At 34.6% G+C, this 18,043-nt stretch overlaps 1 long non-coding RNA gene across 2 annotated transcripts; it reads right to left on the bottom strand.

The window, feature by feature from the left end:
- Positions 1-5,380: 5,380 nt before the first annotated feature.
- On the bottom strand, positions 5,381-6,163 carry LOC148780204 (uncharacterized). 2 transcript variants are annotated; one of them, XR_016042541.1, is made up of 2 exons: positions 5,772-6,163; positions 5,381-5,689 (listed from the first exon to the last, which is right to left on the bottom strand). It is a non-coding gene; the product is annotated as an uncharacterized LOC148780204 (long non-coding RNA). The 2 variants fall into 2 exon arrangements; XR_016042540.1 differs by having other exon boundaries at positions 5,381-5,683.
- Between the last annotated feature and the right edge of the window lie 11,880 nt (positions 6,164-18,043).

The raw sequence follows: 18,043 nt of genomic DNA, 5'->3' as shown, positions 1-18,043 counted from the left end.
ATTGTAGATTGAGCAAATCTATGAAAACTTGAAAATCTTGAAAATTGACGGTAAAAAATGCATTATAAGATACACTATTTTTAAAACTTGAAATCCATTTTTTTCTCATGTCTGTACATCTTCAGGTCGAGATGATCAATTTAAGGATTTTTTAGTATTAAAACAACCTCTTCTAATGAAATTTTTGATGTGCGCCTTAATTTGATTGTTTAGAGCGTTACACTTATGTAAACTTTTCCTTTTTTTAAAGGCCACAAACAATGTGCTAACATCCTCTGTTGTCAATAATTGACCGTTACTATTCACCACTCCTGTAAACAGAAATTGAGAAGCTTGGGTAGAAGAAGGAACCATCTCAACCATCCATTGTTGACAATGAATGGTTGAGGTACATCTGCAGCACACCAAGTTTTTGGTGAGTCGGTCGACGCATCAAATTATGGGCATCCCTTATCAAAAATCCATAAATATGGAAATCCATTTTAAAGATTGATTTTGGATTAAAATTGTAGGATCTACTAATCTCAATGATCATGAATCCCGAATTTTTTGTAAAACAATTTTAAATTTCTTTTTGGACAGTCTATTTTAACTTTTAATGGAGGCACTTTTGATGTCCATCTTAAAGACGGATATCATTAGGGGACGCACAAAAATAGGTGAGCGGACTGACTCACCAAAACAATCCTTTCAATAATGAACCGAACGTGACAATCGATGGAGAGATTTGATTCTAATTGTAGTAACAAAATCAACACAAAATACGTTGTTTATTAGTTGGCATGCTGAATCATATACAAAATAAACTGGTTTAGATCGATCCATGATCATCCAAAATTTGGTTATGGCTTTCGAGTTCCTGGCCGTTGTTGAGACGAGTTTCCCGTTTTTTCGAGTACATTGTAATTTACCCAAACGACCAAAAAAATTCCACTAAAAGGGAAATTAACAAACATCAAATTCCTTTCAAAACTCAAAAGGTAGCTTCATCAAATTATATGGATAAACACGGAGGAAATCAGCTTTTTTACCCCCAATTTTGTACAGGGCCAATAGGTGCAGGATATCTTGGCACTGCTTGTTAGGAGTGGCAATGAGCAGGACATAGGCCACGCCAGCCGCAGCCCTAGGCCCCTATATGGCAAGCCAGGGGAAAATCAAACCAAAACGGTTAATAGGACATGGTCCCGAAAGCGGTTCAATCGGTCTAATTAGTAAATCGGTCGGTTTAACTGTTTTAATCGAACAAATCCTAGGCAGTCAAAAAAGTATTAAAAAATAAAAAATCTAATAAAATATAAAAAGTATATTTAAATAATGATTAAACTAAACACATCCAAATGAGGTTGAAAATTAATGAAAAATAGATTTTAAAGAATCGATTTGTACCCATAAGTGTTTTTGAATTTTTTAATATGAGAAAATATAAAAATAAGTATTAATGGACAAAAAAAATTTCAATCTTTGCTATAATGTTGAAAAATATTAAAAAATACATTACAAACAAAAGGACCGGGTTTCTATGTGACCAATCTCGCATATGTAGAAATGCGGGCTTCTTAATAAATCTATATTTGAGATGGTTCTTAAGACTTAATTTTTAAGGACATGTAATCTCTAACATGGAGATCATAAATATGAAAAAAATAAATAAAGTTTAAAAATTAGAAATAATAATTCTAGTAAAAAAACATTTGGACTATTAGTTTCCATTGTTTTAAGAAGGAACACCTACTTGCATCCATCTTTAAGATGGATGCTTTACATTTCTTGGACCTACTTGCATTCTAAGATGGATGCTTTATAATTTCTGGACCGCATATGTAGAAATGCGGTCCAGCCCGCATGAACAATTTTTCCAAACAAAATCCCGGATTTTTTGGGATTTTATATTTTTTAAAAAAAATTTAAAAAATACCCAACCAGTTATCAAAACCTACCGAAACCGGAACTGGCCCAATCTAACAGAGCGGTTAAAGGTTAGAACACCCGACTTTTCCTTCAATGGGCCAGCCAGAGCTTGGACTAGACCGAAGAGGCCTTCTCCCAAGCCCAACCCTAGCCTTGACCTGGCCGGGCCAAGTGGGCCAGTGCGACCCTACTGCTTGTATGGACAAAATTGCTTATTAGCGTTCTAGGAAAAAATACAATACCTTCATACCTAATAAAAAAGATGCGGACAGTGAGTTTGTCCTGGCATCAAAATGGACTCTTAACAAAAAGGAATGGTGACATTTCATAATCAAACATTCTCTATTCAAGAGAATGGCCAGGGCGTTGACGGTAGTATTGCATAGCTCCATGATAAAGTCTCCGACTGCATTTTCACTAAAAGTAGGGGCCCAAATCCCTTTTGACTTACCAAAAAAAAACAAAATCTCTATATAAAATGTAATATTAAGGCTAAGTCAAAAAAAAAAAACATTCTCTATATGAAATGTAATATGAAGGCTCAAGCACATGGCTCAGGCAAAACTTTGTCCGTTCCCCTCTTAGAAGCTATTAAGTGCCAAGCAAAGCCATTCAAATGAGAATAAAATGGCATCATTCATAGGAAGTCCGATGTAAGCCACAATGTGCATGAGGCCATATATCACACACGCAGTTGGCATAGTGAGTAGATTTATCTCTAATCCTAACAAAGAACACTGGGCAGCAGTCAACTGGATATTCAGGCATCTAATAGGAACATCCAAAGTATGTTTGCGCTTTGGGATAGGTAAACCTATATAGCAAGGGTACATCAATGCAGACATCATTGGAGATATAGACTCTAGGAAGTCATTCCCAAGATAGTCATTTATTTTTGCAGGGGGCTAATTCATAGCAGTCCAAGCTGTAGAAGTATGTGGCTCTGTTAACCACAGAAGCATGCAAGGAGATGATATGAATGAAAAGATTCCTCCAAGAGCCGGGCTTGAAACTAGACACATATATCGTCCATTGTGACAATTGAAAGCATTATTCACTTTAGCAAGACCTCCAAGTTCCATTTTATAACAAAGCACATTTATGTGTGTTACTATTAGATTCGGAATGTCCTAGAGAAGAAGCTGTTGTAGCTAGGGAAGATTCATAGTGACAAGAATAAGTTTGATATAATGACGAAGACTTTAGCCAAAGAGAAGCAGGAGCTATGCATAAGCATGACTTGCGTGAGCGCCATATGAACAAATGGTCAACCCGCGAAAGAGATCCTCCCTCATAAGAGGGGAGAGCGAGATTATTGAGTGACTCATCCCATGTTGGGAGGGACCTCCACATAATTTTCAAGTTAATAAAAGCACTTATTTAATATACAAATGTTGACTTGTTGTTCAAGTCACGAGGTAGTTATCAAAAAATAAAAAAATAAACCTTAATGTGAGAGATAAGGTTCACCTCATCTCTTTTTAGAGAGAAAGAGGAAATAGGTATTCGTTAAGGAGAGATAACAAATCTCATGCAAAGTATATAAAAAACACACACATGAGAGAGATGGGCTTTTGGCTAATCATATTGTTGAGTTCCTATTCATGGTGGGCCTCTCTATTCTTGCCTATCCACAGTAAGCCCTCTTTGTTAGGTTTGGAGATAGTTAAAATCACCATACCTATGTTTCTATTAAAATATGGGAAAGCTTTCTATGTTCTCTCTACAACATAGAAGTTCTATCCTCCCCATACCATCCAGCCGTCTATTTTTTATCAAGAGAGACATTCACCGTTTGATCTTAGATCTGATGTCTCAAAGTATTTTATTTTTAGTTTTTTTAATACAAGTTTTCTGAATATGAAATTTGGTATGTGTCATCTTCTCGTTGGGGCGCACCTATAAAATAAATTAACAATAATTTTTCGATAAAATATAATGATCAAAATACCCCTTGAATATTTCAAGGGTATTTTGATCATTTTATTTTATTGAAAATATTTTTTTATAATTTTCGTTAGTGAGAGTTTAATAGAGGAATAGGCGTATAAAATTTGGTGTCAAAATAGTCTATAGAAAAAATTAAAAATAAAACAGTGTAGAGACATAACATTGTGATTGGGGCAATTCTCGCCCTCCATTAAAAAGTGGATGGTGGGATAGAGGGGAGGATATAACTTCTATGTTGTATGGGAACATAGAAAGCTTCCCTTTAAAAGATTAAGGGTATTATGATAAAATGAAAATAGACTTTTTTGGGAACTAAGAAAGAGATATTTATATAAGAGATTCAATGAAGACATAATATCATATCCTTTGATGGTCCCCCTTTGGGGGTTATGGGAATAGATCTCCAAGAAAGAGAAACATGGCTTCTGAAAGAGATGTGGTATTCTCATGAGTTTTTGGTTGGTTAACTTTCACTTCTAGAGAGAGAAAGTCTCTCGGTTACTCTCAATGTTATCTTTCCAGTAGCGGTATTATGGTGGGAAAGAAGATGTTGATCGACGGTGTTGCTCGGTTGGTAGAAGGAGTTTAGTAGGGAAGATTGATGGTCTTTTACTGATATTCAGAGATAGGTATTATTTCTTGTAATGCAAAACTATAATATTTATTGTAATATTGGATTTCTACTTACCGAGGCTGTGAATATTGTCCTATGGGGCGAACCACGTAAATCTTGTGTTATTATGGTACATTTTTTGTTTTTGATTTATTTCTCGCACTCGATTTATATTTGTATTCATCTATTTCGCATTTGACCAATTGAGTACTTGATTTTAAGTGGAATCCTAATATTTAGTATTCCCGATTATGCAAGCTAAGGGGTTCTCGAGATCCCTACATTCTTATTACATAGAATAAGAATAAGAGAGATAAATGTGAGAGAGCATGTGAGCATCTTCATAAGCTTTCTCCTTATAGAGAGGGAAAAGAGAGACGAGAGAAAGAAAGCCTATGTGGATAAACTTAGAGAACCTCAATAAAGCGTGAATCAAGAGAGACGAGAGAAAGAAAGCCTATGTGGATAAACTTAGAGAACCTCAATAAAGCGTGAATCAAGAGAGACGAGAGAAAGAAAGCCTATGTGGATAAACTTAGAGAACCTCAATAAAGCTTGAATCTTGGAAAAATATGTAACTATTATTTTCTAACAGTGGATTTGATCTCAGAACTTGTACCAATTATTTTTTAATAGTAGATCTCAAATATCTTGAAAAGGTGATCTATGTGAAATCTTGGTGCAAATAAATAATTAATTTTATTTTTATTTTATTGTAATTAATTTCATTCACACATTTGTAAATTTTGATGTATTTTGTGTCTCAGAATCTAAATTCCACCGACATGCCTCCACATTCATATGAATATGAGAGAGCTCAACTAGGTGAGCCCAACCAGAACCAATCGATAAAAAGTGTTTTGGGCCTGGAGAAATGACACACTAAAATGTAGAGAGAGAGAGAGAGACGGAGGGCACGCTAGGCTGTTACTGTAGAAGTAAATAAAGGTACAGTAAGGAATCTTTGCCTGACCAGTGAAATAAAAGCTTCGGGGTAAACAATATTACTACTCCTCACACTTTCTATTCTTTCTTCAATGCTCCCATTGACATTTCTCCACTCCTTGAAAGAATCCCCATACCCCCATTTACAACAACGACCACCCCATTTCCTGTACACCTGCATTTCCCCCCTCTCTCTCTCTCTCTCTCTCTTGAAGTTGCATTGTAAAGAACGGGAAAAGGGAAAACCAAGGTTCAGAGAGAGAACTAAAACTCCACATGCACAGAGAAAGAAACAAGTTAGTTTTGAAGAACAATGAATGCAGAGAAAGAGAGAGGGATGTTTTTCTCTTACCATTTGTTTTTGCAGTGCAAGAGAGAGAAGGAAAGGATTGAGAAGCTCTTTGATATTGGCGCGGCTCAATCAGAGTAAACCAAACATCCATTTCTTTCCTTGGCATTTTCATCTCTGATCGAACCGGGCCAATGTCGCAAGAACTCCTTCAATGTATACATCACACCACTCCCTGTTAGGTACATTAACGTTGTAGAAACCTGATCCATTCATCCTAGAAAGAGTGAGAGAGAGAGATAATGTGCTATATATCTAGAGGAGAGAGTGCACAAGGTGAAGGAGGCATAGAGATAAAGAGTGATGAACTTCGTATGTATTGAGAGAGGGAGAGAGAAGAGGGTGAAGAGGCAAGAGAGAGTTAGAGAGAGAGAGGACTGAAGGTTTTAGAGAGAGAGAGAGAGGATGGAGGGATGGGAGAGAATGTCGTGGACAAATTTAAAGGATTTTGAGGGCTGCAGGGGCATTTAATACCGTGGACAGGAGTATTAAATCCTAAGTAAACACACCCCATAATATTCCTCTCTATTTATTGCTATGCCCACCTCATTTCCCTTCTTTCTCATTAATGACCCCAACCGCTTCATTTGGTTTTATAAAACCCCAACCAATAAAGTATGCATCCCATGAATTAAGGCCTGACCCTGACGATTCACCAATTAAGGTGCACAAGAGCCCTGATTCATTTAGTGGAAGTCCATAACTTTGCAAAACCCTAATGGCACTTTTGGGAATATGACTTTAAGCTGTGGACCTGGTTTTGCTAACCATATTAACAAATTTTGAATCTGAATCTAAATAAATGGGCCCCTATATTCTAACCATTCATGGAAATGGCATGATTTTGTGAACCCATTAATGAACAACCCTGGAGTTTGAATAAGTGTATTCATTTGGATCCGTAGGGTGGTCCAATTGCATAGCATGCGCTGCACATGACTCTATTCAAGATGGACTTGGCAATTATGAAAACTTGAAGGGGTTTGAAAATGGTGCCAGTCCAAAATAAGCCAAATATGTACCTATCAAAGATAAATATATTATGGGGAATTTATCAAGTTATACTTAAGATTTGAACTGCTTAACATCTTAGCCATATTTATTTATCTAATTTCCAATAGGCCAGTATTCTTTGATCGAATTTCAAAGAGCCCATCAAATGACATCACAATGGTTTTCAAATTGCTCGAAATACACATTGGGTAAAATGTTAAATAGCGTAGGCACGCTTCTCAAATTTTTTACTAAGGGAATTGTGAGAAACTTTGATTCTAAACTCTAAGGACCACACAAACTCTAGTGAGCCATAGTCAACTTAGGCATAGTTTAATTGTCTCAAAATTATCCAAAACCCCCGAGAGCTTTCCAACATTCAAAAAACCGCTCAAACCCGACCCATAGTAACAAGTTAAAGCTACCAAAATATACCAAGAGAAAATTACCATATTGCCCCTATGCGCAACAAGGAGTGTGTCACGCAGAGGTTGCATGCGCCACTACTCGTCGGGCTACGTGAGTCACGCGACCCAATGGGCCCCTGGCAGTGATTTTACATGCCCTATTTCTTTTTTATAAGTATTTTTTAGGCAGTTTAAAACATAATATTCTATAAAATTTGAAATAAACCTCATTTTTTTTATTAAATTTGGCCCCTTGGATTAAACCAACTATTTTCAAGTCTAACCCTATTCAAAACTTATAAATATCACCTCTAATATCTTACATAAAAAACAACCCAAAAATTAGTTAGAAAAATCCCTACAAATTACTATATAACCCAAAAAATTCTAGAAATTAGGAAAATCCCTATGTAAATCATAGAAAAATCCTATTATTCATGATAAACCTTAAGAGACCCCAAATCCCTTAACAAAATATAGGAAACCATCTTCCATCCATAGAAATAATTAGGTAATTCATACCTAAGCTCCCTAACTCTTTTTTAAGCCATAATACAATTAGATCTAGGTAAAATAACTCAAGATCTAGCGAAATCTAGCTAGCAAAAGCATTCAAAAAGTAGATGGTGACACAATAAGAGTGGCCTGATCTGAACCCGAAACTCTGGGTTTCAGGTGCCTAAAGTAAGTGATCTCCTTTATTTTTTTTATTTTACTATTTAGTTTTTAGTTTATTCTTTATTCTTAGGATATTTACTTAGTATTTAAAAGTGTTTAAGGTCATATATGGATTTGAGACCTAACACTACTAGTAGACTCAGAGGAGAACTGGATCTGTAAAGATTTGCTTCGCCTCTGAGCCTATAATTTGAACGATCTCATTATCTCTACTAATTTCTAAAATTAACTCGTTTCACAAGATATTTGAGTTGATCTCACTTAGAGTTCGGCACAAATCCGAGCGTAAATAAATAGTTCTAACTTTTGGGTTTATTTTGACAAATTTTACCACAAAATCAATGAAAACCTTAGATCAAATGCCCTTCATCTACCCTTTGATCTAGGCATCAATTCTAGATAATCCAGAAATATTATCTACTAGCTATGTATCCGTATTTCATCGCAAACCAATAGAAGAATTTAACCGCCAATATTTTTCATCTTATGAATTGTTGCTACTTGAGGCTTAACCCAATACTAAGTTTGGAATTCCTCTAGGGCATGTTTGCCAATTGCAACAGAAGTTCCATCCCAGAAGCGAAGTTCGAAATTCGGTTCATGTAGGCCTCTAAGGGCAGTCCACCTAATCCATAAACGCAAAGTGCGGTCCTCCATTGCACCCTATGGAAACCCACGCTTCAAGGCGTGAAATACCCATCTTTTTCTTTTTTTTTTTACTGCTCCAAACCTCTAACTACTCATATTTCAAAGCATGTAACACCCCCATTTCAAAGCATGTAACACCTATCTTATCTTTCTTTTAACTACTTCCATAAAACATTCTCTGTCACCCACAAAAAAAACACTCACTATACCTTCTAGTAGTACAACACGAACCCTACACCGAGCTCTATTCTCATCAGACCGGGTACAACACGAACCCTACAACGAGCTCTATCCTCATCAGACCAGGTACAGTGTATTTCCCTCTCTCTCATTCCATGCTTGCTCTTCTCATTTTCTCCTCTCTAAACTCTCCGCTCTCCTCCTCTAATCTCTCACCCACCTCAAACCTATTTCTCTCTCCTCCCTAAACTCTCTCTCTCTTTAACCGTCATTTCAACCACAAGCCCAAAACCTACTCTCTCTACATTCCATTCCTGCCTAATGAGAAGTCAGTATAAAGTGTCTCTAAAACGATCGTCCTCTATTATGGCTTTTCCTTTTTGAAAATCCAATAAATACTTATTTGGTGCCGTTCTCACCAGTGTTGTCACGAGTGTTGAAAATCCAATACATACTTACGGCTTTTCCTTTTTGAAAAGGTCAAAGTCTTTGGATTTTAAACCTAGACGGAAGCAAAGAGAAGCCTAGTATTGTTGCTTCAATCAGCTTTGGGACGATTCGGCCGAAGCGTCAACCTCCTTGCTGGAAGCAAAGAAATAGTTATATAAAAATACTCTTTTTTTATTTTTTATTTTTTATTTTTTGACTTTTATTTTTTATTTTTATTATTTTTATACATTTTTACACATAAATATTTAATTTATTTATATTAAATAAAAAAAGTCCAAAATCTTCCCTCGAATCGACCGAAGCACTTAATTGCTTCAATTTTCTCAACAAACTGAAGAAGACTCCGAAGCAAATCTAACACATTGATTCCCACAAATTTGTTGCTAACTTTATGTGACTCAGTAGTGCAGTTCAATGTAGGAAAAAAATCAAAATTTGCTCTTTAAAACATTCATTGTTAGTTAAATTTTTATGCGTTTACTTGTATTTGTTATTAGAGTTGCATTTTGGTCTTTTCTAGGACCGCCTTTCCTTTGTTTTTGGGTATCTTTTGGAAAGTTTATTTCTGGAAAGGAGGTAACGTTTTTATTTTTAGGAAGGTTGTCCTTTAGTAAGAAGGTAGGATAAGTCCCTTTTTCCTTGCATGAGTTGTTTTTATTTTTCGAAAGTTTTTCCTAGAGCAAGATTAACTTATATAAGATAACTCTTGTAGAAAGATGAGTTATGGTTTTTTTTAGCAGTGAATCCATTTAGAAGGGAATGTATCAGTAAATGGTTTGTTAAAAGATAACTAGTAGGTTGACGTGCGTTGCACATCTAAATGTAATAAGAGATAGAAGAATGACAAAAATACTTTAGAGAAAAAATAAATCAGTAATACATATTACTATAAATATATGCAGATATTGATTAAAATAAAAATAAATAAATAAATGAAATTTCAATATACTAATCTAATGTTAGATGGAAGTTAAAACATCATTATTTCAACATCCCAAATAATTGTATTTAAATATCAAAGTTTTTATGCATTTATAATTTCATTGTAATAAATTTGGAAAATACTTATAAATAAAATATAAAATATAGAAAATTGGCTTAAAATGACCTCAATTTATATTTCAAAAGCTCTTCTTAAAAGGAATGTCATTAATTGAAGTTTGAAGCATAATAAATTCAATAATTTAAAATGCAAGATATCTAAAACCGATTTTACATAGGGTAAAACATATTTTATTTGGGGAAAAGTCTATATAAGGTTGACATCTTTGTAGAATTAAAGTGCACATTTAAAATCTTTCAAAAAAGGTTATTTTGATATTGGAAAAATATCAAATTAATTATCTTGGCATCGAGATGTATAGATATAGAGAAAAAAAAGAAAAAGAAAAGAGATTTCAAGCCCTAAAAATAGTACATCTTGCAACACATTCTAAATCCTAAAAGTCTATGTATCTCTCTAAATCCTAAAATTTTAATCTTAAAATTTTAATTTTATTTATCTAATTAGAAAGATACCCTATTTTCAACTCCCTTTAGTTTTAGAACATACAATCTACCTTATCTCAGGGTCCATTTTTATTCTTTTGACACATGTACACCCGATAACTCTAGCTTAATAACATAGTATAAATAGAGAGAGATAAAGAGTAGGAGGTTTCCTTTTGTCAATGGAAGCTTATCTTTCATAAAGATAGAGAAATAGAAGGTTTATCTTTTAGAAGATAGATGGAATAGGACGATATTTATAAGAGGTTTTGGAAGTGAATCAAAGGGGGAATGTCCCATTATAATAGATGGTTTTTTTAGTAAATGGAACAAAGGTTAACATAAGAGAGAGAGAGAGAGAGAGCTTTTTTCTTGGTTATGTCTTGCTTGTGGTGCATGGTGGAGGTCGCGACTCCCCTAGTTATATATTTTCTTACTGTATCTTCTCAATCAACTCTTTCTCTATCTAGAAACACTGTTGTACCACTGGTTATTGAGTGTTGGTGATTTTCAGCTGCGTGGCATGGCATTTGTTTTTGGTCTAATAGCTTAAATAAAGGATACAATTTATTTGTTAATTATTTGTTCATTAATGGTCAAAATCATGTTTCTTGTTTATTGTCTTGTCATTTGTTGTTATTTTTTTTTTTTTTATTTTGGATTGATCTTTTGGTAGTTCTTCTTTTCCTATAGCTAATTTTTTATTCATTGTTGGTTAAAATCATGCACCTTGTTGATTGCTATATCTATTGTTTGTTTTTTGTCTTTATTTCTTTACGTGTTATTCTTTTCTCATAGCTCATTGTTTGTTGATCTTTTGTTGGTTCATCTTTTCCCATTGCTAATTACTTGTTCATTGAGGTCCATTCCTAATGGATAGGGAACCCCTTCTCCACTGAACTACCCAAAAAAGTCATGCTTCTTTCTTATTGCTATATTTTTTTTTTTTTTGGCTGATCTTTTGGTGGTTCTCCTTTTCTAAATAGCTAATTGTTTGTTGATCTTTTGTTGTCTATGGTTTTCTAATAACTAATTATTTGTTCATAGTTGGTTAAAGTTATGCGTCTTGTTGATTGCTATACCATTGTTTTTTATCAGTTCGTTTTTCTTGGGTTGATCATGTACTACTCATTCTTCTTTAACAGCTAATTGTTTATTGATCTTTTGATATTTATTGTTTTCTCATAGTTAATTATTTATTCATTGATGTTGCTGGTCAAAGTTATGCATCTTGTTGATTTCTATATCACTTGCTCTTTTGTTTTTTGGGTTGACCTTTTGCTACTCATTCTTCTCTTAATGAATTGTTTGTTGATCTTTTGCTAGTTAATATTTACTCATGGTTAATTATTTGTTTATTGAAGGTTAAAGTCATGCTTTTTGGTGATTACTATATTCATTATTTTATTTCTTCATTCATGTTGGTCATTTGTTGCTTTTTCTTCTCATAGCTAATTGTTTGGTGATTACTTGCTAGCTATTTTTTTGCCTCGTACTATTGGTTCATTGATGGTTAAAGTCATGCTTCTTGTTAACTGTTATATTATTTATGCTTTTTTCTCCTGTTTTGGTTGATCTTGTGCAAGTTTTTTTTTTTTCTCATAGTGAATTATTTGATTATTGCCAGTTAAATTCATGCATATGTTATTTATTTGTTGTTGGTTTGTTATAAATTGGAAACCTTAATGTAGTATACAATTTTTTTCACATTGTCGTATGTCTTGAAATTATTATAAATGTAAATGGATAGTACATTATGCAAAAAATGAAATCGTTGCAATTTAGGATTTTCAGTAAAATGTTCTTTTTCCCTTCTTATATTTCCTTGATTTGATCTCCAATGAATGATACTTCCTTGACAGCTAATTATTTGTCGATTGCAAATACGGGTACAGGCCCTTCTCCCCCACTAATTTACCCCAAACAAACAATGAAATATTTGTCGGTTTGTTTATTTGTTGGTTTGTTTTAAGTTGTAAATCTTAAAGCAATTCATGTTCCCAAGTTGTAAATCTTAAAGTAATTAATGATCCCTTGGCTGATCATAAGTTGGTGGTTTCTTTTTAAGTAACAGATAACAAATTTTAGTTTATATTTACATATAAATTTTGATGGTTTGCATGCTTAAGTTATTTTGCAGAACTTCCTGTAACTGGTTTACATAGAAATTTTGATGGTCTGCATGCTTAAGTTATTTTGCAGAACTTCCTATAACTGGTTGGGTTGAGTTGCTTGTTTGGTTTTAAAAATTTTATGTTGAAATTAACACCCAATATGTTGGGTTACTGGTGTTTATATATGACAATATAATAATGCATTCATGTTGTGCTGACCCAATGGTGGGTTTGATTTGAAAGAAAGACTTTGAAGTGCAGTTTTACATGTCGACATGTAAATATCGATTGTTTTATGGAATGGCCGTTTTTGTTGAATATTAATTTGTCTTTTGGTGACTATGCTCACTCCTTCTCTCTAGAAGATTCATAAGTGGCGGTTTAATTGAACCGATGAGGTGCTTGGTGAAAAGAGGTGTACAATGTGAAGGGGTGCGTGGTGAAAAGAGGTGTACAATGTGATGGGTCATGTGGCCCTGCATAGACCATATGTATAGGCGGTTAATTGAGTCTCTAAATAGTAAGATATTATTGTGATGTAGTGTGTGTTGAGATAAAAAGGGTGAGTTAGGCATAAGTGAAAGATTGCGGTTGCTCTATTGTACTACAACCTTGTGTTCTATTCTAAAGCAATAGTGAAAGTGTCGATTGATTCAATCCAAGCTTCCTATATATTTTTTGAGTCGAAACTCTTTTATTTTATATTTTGAATTCTTTTTTGTTGCAACAAAATATCTATCAAACTGGTATCAGAGCAAGGCTCGAAAAGAATGGTGTCCTCAAGTATGATGTTCCAACCATAAGTTCCTCATCTTACAAAAGAAAATTATGAAAATTGGTGCATTCAGATGAAAGCACCATTCGGATCACATGATGCATGGGAAATTGTTATAAAAGGATATAATGAACCCAAAACCCCAGAAGAAGAAGCAGAAATAACAAACAATCAGAAGGCTTCCCTAAAAGAATCAAGGAGACTAGACAAGAGAACTTTGTTTTTAATCTATCAGGGCATTGACGAAAGCACCTTTGAAAAGGTTACTTCCGCCATCTCTACGATACAAGCATGGGAGATCTTACAAAATATTTTCAAAGGAGAAGAAAAAGTGTAGAAAGTTTGTTTGAGGACATTAAGAGCCGAGTTCGAAATGCTTCACATGAAAGAGACAGAATTAATTTTAGATTACTTCTCAAGAGTGTCGGCAATAGCAAACCAACTCAAGAGAAATGGTGAGGTGCTAGATGAGGTGCGTATCATGGAGAAAATATTAAGATCTCTTACCCATAAATTTGAGCACATAGTCGTAGCAATAGAAGAAAGTAAAGATTTGTCGACTATGACTACCGATCAACTCGTGGGTTTCTTGCAAGCCCATGAACAAAGAATGATGAAGAAAACAAACACCTCTTTGGAACAAGTGCTCAAAACTAATCTCTCCCTGAAAGATGAAAGAGGAGGATTTAGAGGCAGAGGTCAAAAAGGATATGGGACATTTAATAGAAGTGGACGATACTATGACAATTCCAATTTCAATGCCGGAAGAGGAAACAACTAGATATTGCAATCCTCAAGAGGTCGAAGTGGTAGAAACTTTACTCGACCATTCAATCGTCAAAGATATGACAGATCTTGGATTTAATGCTTTAATTGTAAAAAATTTGGCCATTACAGTTCTGAATGCAAATTTAAGAACTCTCAAGAAAATGGCAAATAAGTGAACTTTATAGAAAAATCCAAAGTGGATCAAGAACCAATCCTCCTGTTGGCATGAAAAGAAGAAGCGAGTGAAAGTAGCAACTCATGGTTTCTTGACGGTGGTGCAAGTAACCACATCTACGGAAGAAAATAAATGTTCGTGGAGTTGGATGAATCAATGAATGGAAATGACAATATTCAAGAGAGATCACAAGAAGAAAATACCCCACCCTCAACTCCTCAACTAGAGTCAAGTTTATCTATTTCTTCCATGGATGACAGATCAAATGAAAGGCCACCAAGGACACGGAGTTTGAGTGAAATTTATGCTCAAACAGAAAATACTAACAATGAGCACAGTTTATTTTGTTTCTTTGTCGACTTCGAACCTGTAAGTTTCGACTATGCAGTTCGTGACAAAAGGTAGAAAAAAGTAATGGATGAGGAGATTCAAGCTATTGAGAAAAATGACACATGGAAACTTACAACATTTCCGAATCAGCATAAAGCAATTGTTGTGAAATGGGTTTATAAAGCAAGGAAGAATGAGAAAGGTGAAGTACAAAGATACAAAGCAAGACTGGTTGCCAAAGGATACAAGCAAAGAGCCGGAATTAACTACAAAGAGGTTTTTGCTCCTGTTGTTAGATTGGATACTATTAGATTAATTATTGGTCTGGCTACTCAAAGAAAATGGAAAATTTTTCAAATGGATGTCAAATCTGCATTTTTAAATGGTTTTCTTGAAGAACTTTATATTGAACAACCATCGGGTTACATTATAAAGGGGCATGAAAATAAATTTTATAAATTGAAAAGGGCACTTTATGGTTTGAAACAAGCTCCAAGAGCCTGGAATTGGAGAATCGGCAAATATTTTCAAGAAAATGGTTTTTATAAGTGCCCCTTTGACCATGCTCTATATTTGAAGATGAATGACAATGGTGGTCTATTGATAGTTTGCTTATATATTGATGATTTAATTTTCACCGGAAATAACCTTAGCATGATTGGATATTTTAAGAAATTATGATTACTGAATTTGAGATGACAGATATTGGGCTTATGAATTACTTTCTTGGAATTCAACTTAAACAATGTGACGAAGGGATATATAGATATGCACAAATGGAGAATTGTAATTCTGTAACTACTCCGGTAGAATACAAGATAAATGGAAGATATGATGATTCTAGAGTGGATGCCACTTATTTTAAAAGCTTGGTTGGAAGTTTGCGTTATGTGACATGTACTAGACCTGATATTTTGTATGGAGTAGACCTAATAAGTCGGTATATGAAAGGTCCAAATAAAACTGACTTGAAGGCAGCCCAAAGGATTATTCGTTATCTAAAAGGCACATTGGATTGTAGACTGCACTATTCTCATTCAAATGAACTCAAGATTATTGGTTATTGTGATAGTGATTGGGGAGGTGACCTATATGATAGAAAAAGTACTATATGCTATGTATTTCATATTGGATCTACAGCTTTTACTTGGTGTTCAAAGAAGCAACCAATTGTTACATTATCTACATGTGAAGCCGAATATGTAGCAGCATCATCATGTGTGTGTCATGCTATTTGGTTGCGAATTGTGCTAAGGAATTTGCAGGTACCACAAGAAGGCCCTACAACGACCAAGGTCGACAGCTAATTAACAATAGTATTGGAAAAGAATCCAGTATTTTATGGAAGAAGCAAGCACATAGATAATTTCATTCCATTTGAGTGCATGTGAAGAATAATGAAGTTGAGCTTGTGTTTTGCAAATCAGAAGAACAAGTTGCAGACATTTTGACAGAGCCAACTAAAGACTGAAACATTTTGTTAATTAAGAATGTTACTTGGAATGAGAGTGACAAATTAAGAGGGGATGTTGAATATTAATTTGTCTTTTAGTGATTATGCTCATTCCTTCTCTCTAGAAGATTCATAAGTGGCGGTTTAACTAAACCGATGGGGTGCTTGGTGAAAAGAGGTGTACAATGTGACGGGGTGCTTGGTGAAAAGAGGTGTACAATGTGATGGGCCATGTGGCCCTTTGTAGACCATATGTATAGACAGTTAATTGAGTCTATAAATAGTAAGACATTATTGTGATGTAGTGTGTGTGTTGAGATAGAAAGGGTGAGTTAGGCATAAGTGAAAGATTGTGGTTGCTTAATTGTACTACAGCCTTGTGTTCTATTCTAAAGCAATAGTGAAAGTGTCGATTGATTCAATCCAAGCTTCCTATATATTTTTTGAGCAAAAACTTTTTTATTTTGTATTTTGAATTCTTTTTTGTTGCAACAAATATCTATCAGTTTTAAGATATCTTAATTGCTCTCCAATGCCCCTTTATATAATCCCGAAATCTTAGGCATGGAGATTCAACTTTCATCAACACCTCCAACATCATAACTCAGGAGTAGTTCAGAGAAAAATTCTTAGTAGAGCATTACCAAGAGATTTCTTTCATTTAGTTTATTGGTTGAAGAGGTTAAAAAGATTAGATATACTGACAATGGGTGTAAAAAAGGTAAGAAGAAAGGGTGTCATATGGGCTTCCAATGAAACGCTTTGGATAGGATGACTGGTAAGATGGTTGCACTTAATGGTGAACCATTCGATCGTGAGAGATCGAAAGACAAGGAAACGTTAATTAAGAAAACATACATGAGCTCAAGAAACTAATCGGGACATCTAGCTTTGGATGGGATGCACTGAGAGGTATGGTGACAACTGAGAACAAAGTTTGGGATGAATACATAGAGGTTAGTTCATAGTACCAATGCCTATTCCTTTATGGTATTTATACTATATACATAGCTAGAATACTTCGTACTACATGTCTATAGCTCTGTGGGAACACCTATGGGCTGCCAAGTTTAAAGGCAAAGAGTGCCATTATGTTGACGAGCTAGAAAAGATATTTGAAGACATTGTTGCTGACGAGAGGTGTAGTGAGACTTTTGTTAATGGAGGAACGGATGTAATGCACCTCTCTTTGAAGTGGATTACTCATCGACGTCATTAGACTCTACATGTGTGGATATTGTTGATGAGGATAGTGATTCATCTACGCCAGGCGATGCTCGAAGTACATCATCTAGGCAATCTAAGAGGCCCCACGCAAATACTCCCACTAAGCTGTCTAAAATTAATAGTACAAAGTGAATTAAAATTGCTATAAAATAGTTGGGCTACTTATTATAATTTTACTGCATTTGGGGGTTCTATATCGTCATTCTTGCTTCGATGACTTACTGGATTCTCATTCAATAAACTAATATCACCCCCAATATAAATTCTTCAATGTATAGATTAAAGTGGATAATTGCCAGGTCTCCAAGTTTGATAACTTGTAGGAGTTACCAAACATAGGTTTTCAGGCTCCCTCTAAATTCTATACATGTTACTACATATAATATTTTTCAATTCAAGGAACCAGAACATCCATCTTTACAGGGTGAAGAAGCTTTCAGGCACTAGTTGACATTCAGCTTCCAGTTGTCAAACAAACCCCTCGATGCAATGGCTTTGAAGCTAAAAGCACGAACACTAAATGATGATGTTACAATTCATAAGACAAAAAGACAAATGATGATGTTACAATTCATAAGACAGTAAACCA

This window comes from Amborella trichopoda, chromosome 10 (genome assembly GCF_054954075.1).
Source record: "Amborella trichopoda isolate Santa Cruz 75 chromosome 10, AtrichopodaSantaCruz75HAP2 v2.0, whole genome shotgun sequence".
Lineage (NCBI taxonomy): Eukaryota > Viridiplantae > Streptophyta > Magnoliopsida > Amborellales > Amborellaceae > Amborella > Amborella trichopoda.
The sequence above is the reverse complement of the archived record's forward strand: the minus strand, read 5'-3'. Positions and strand labels throughout refer to the sequence as shown.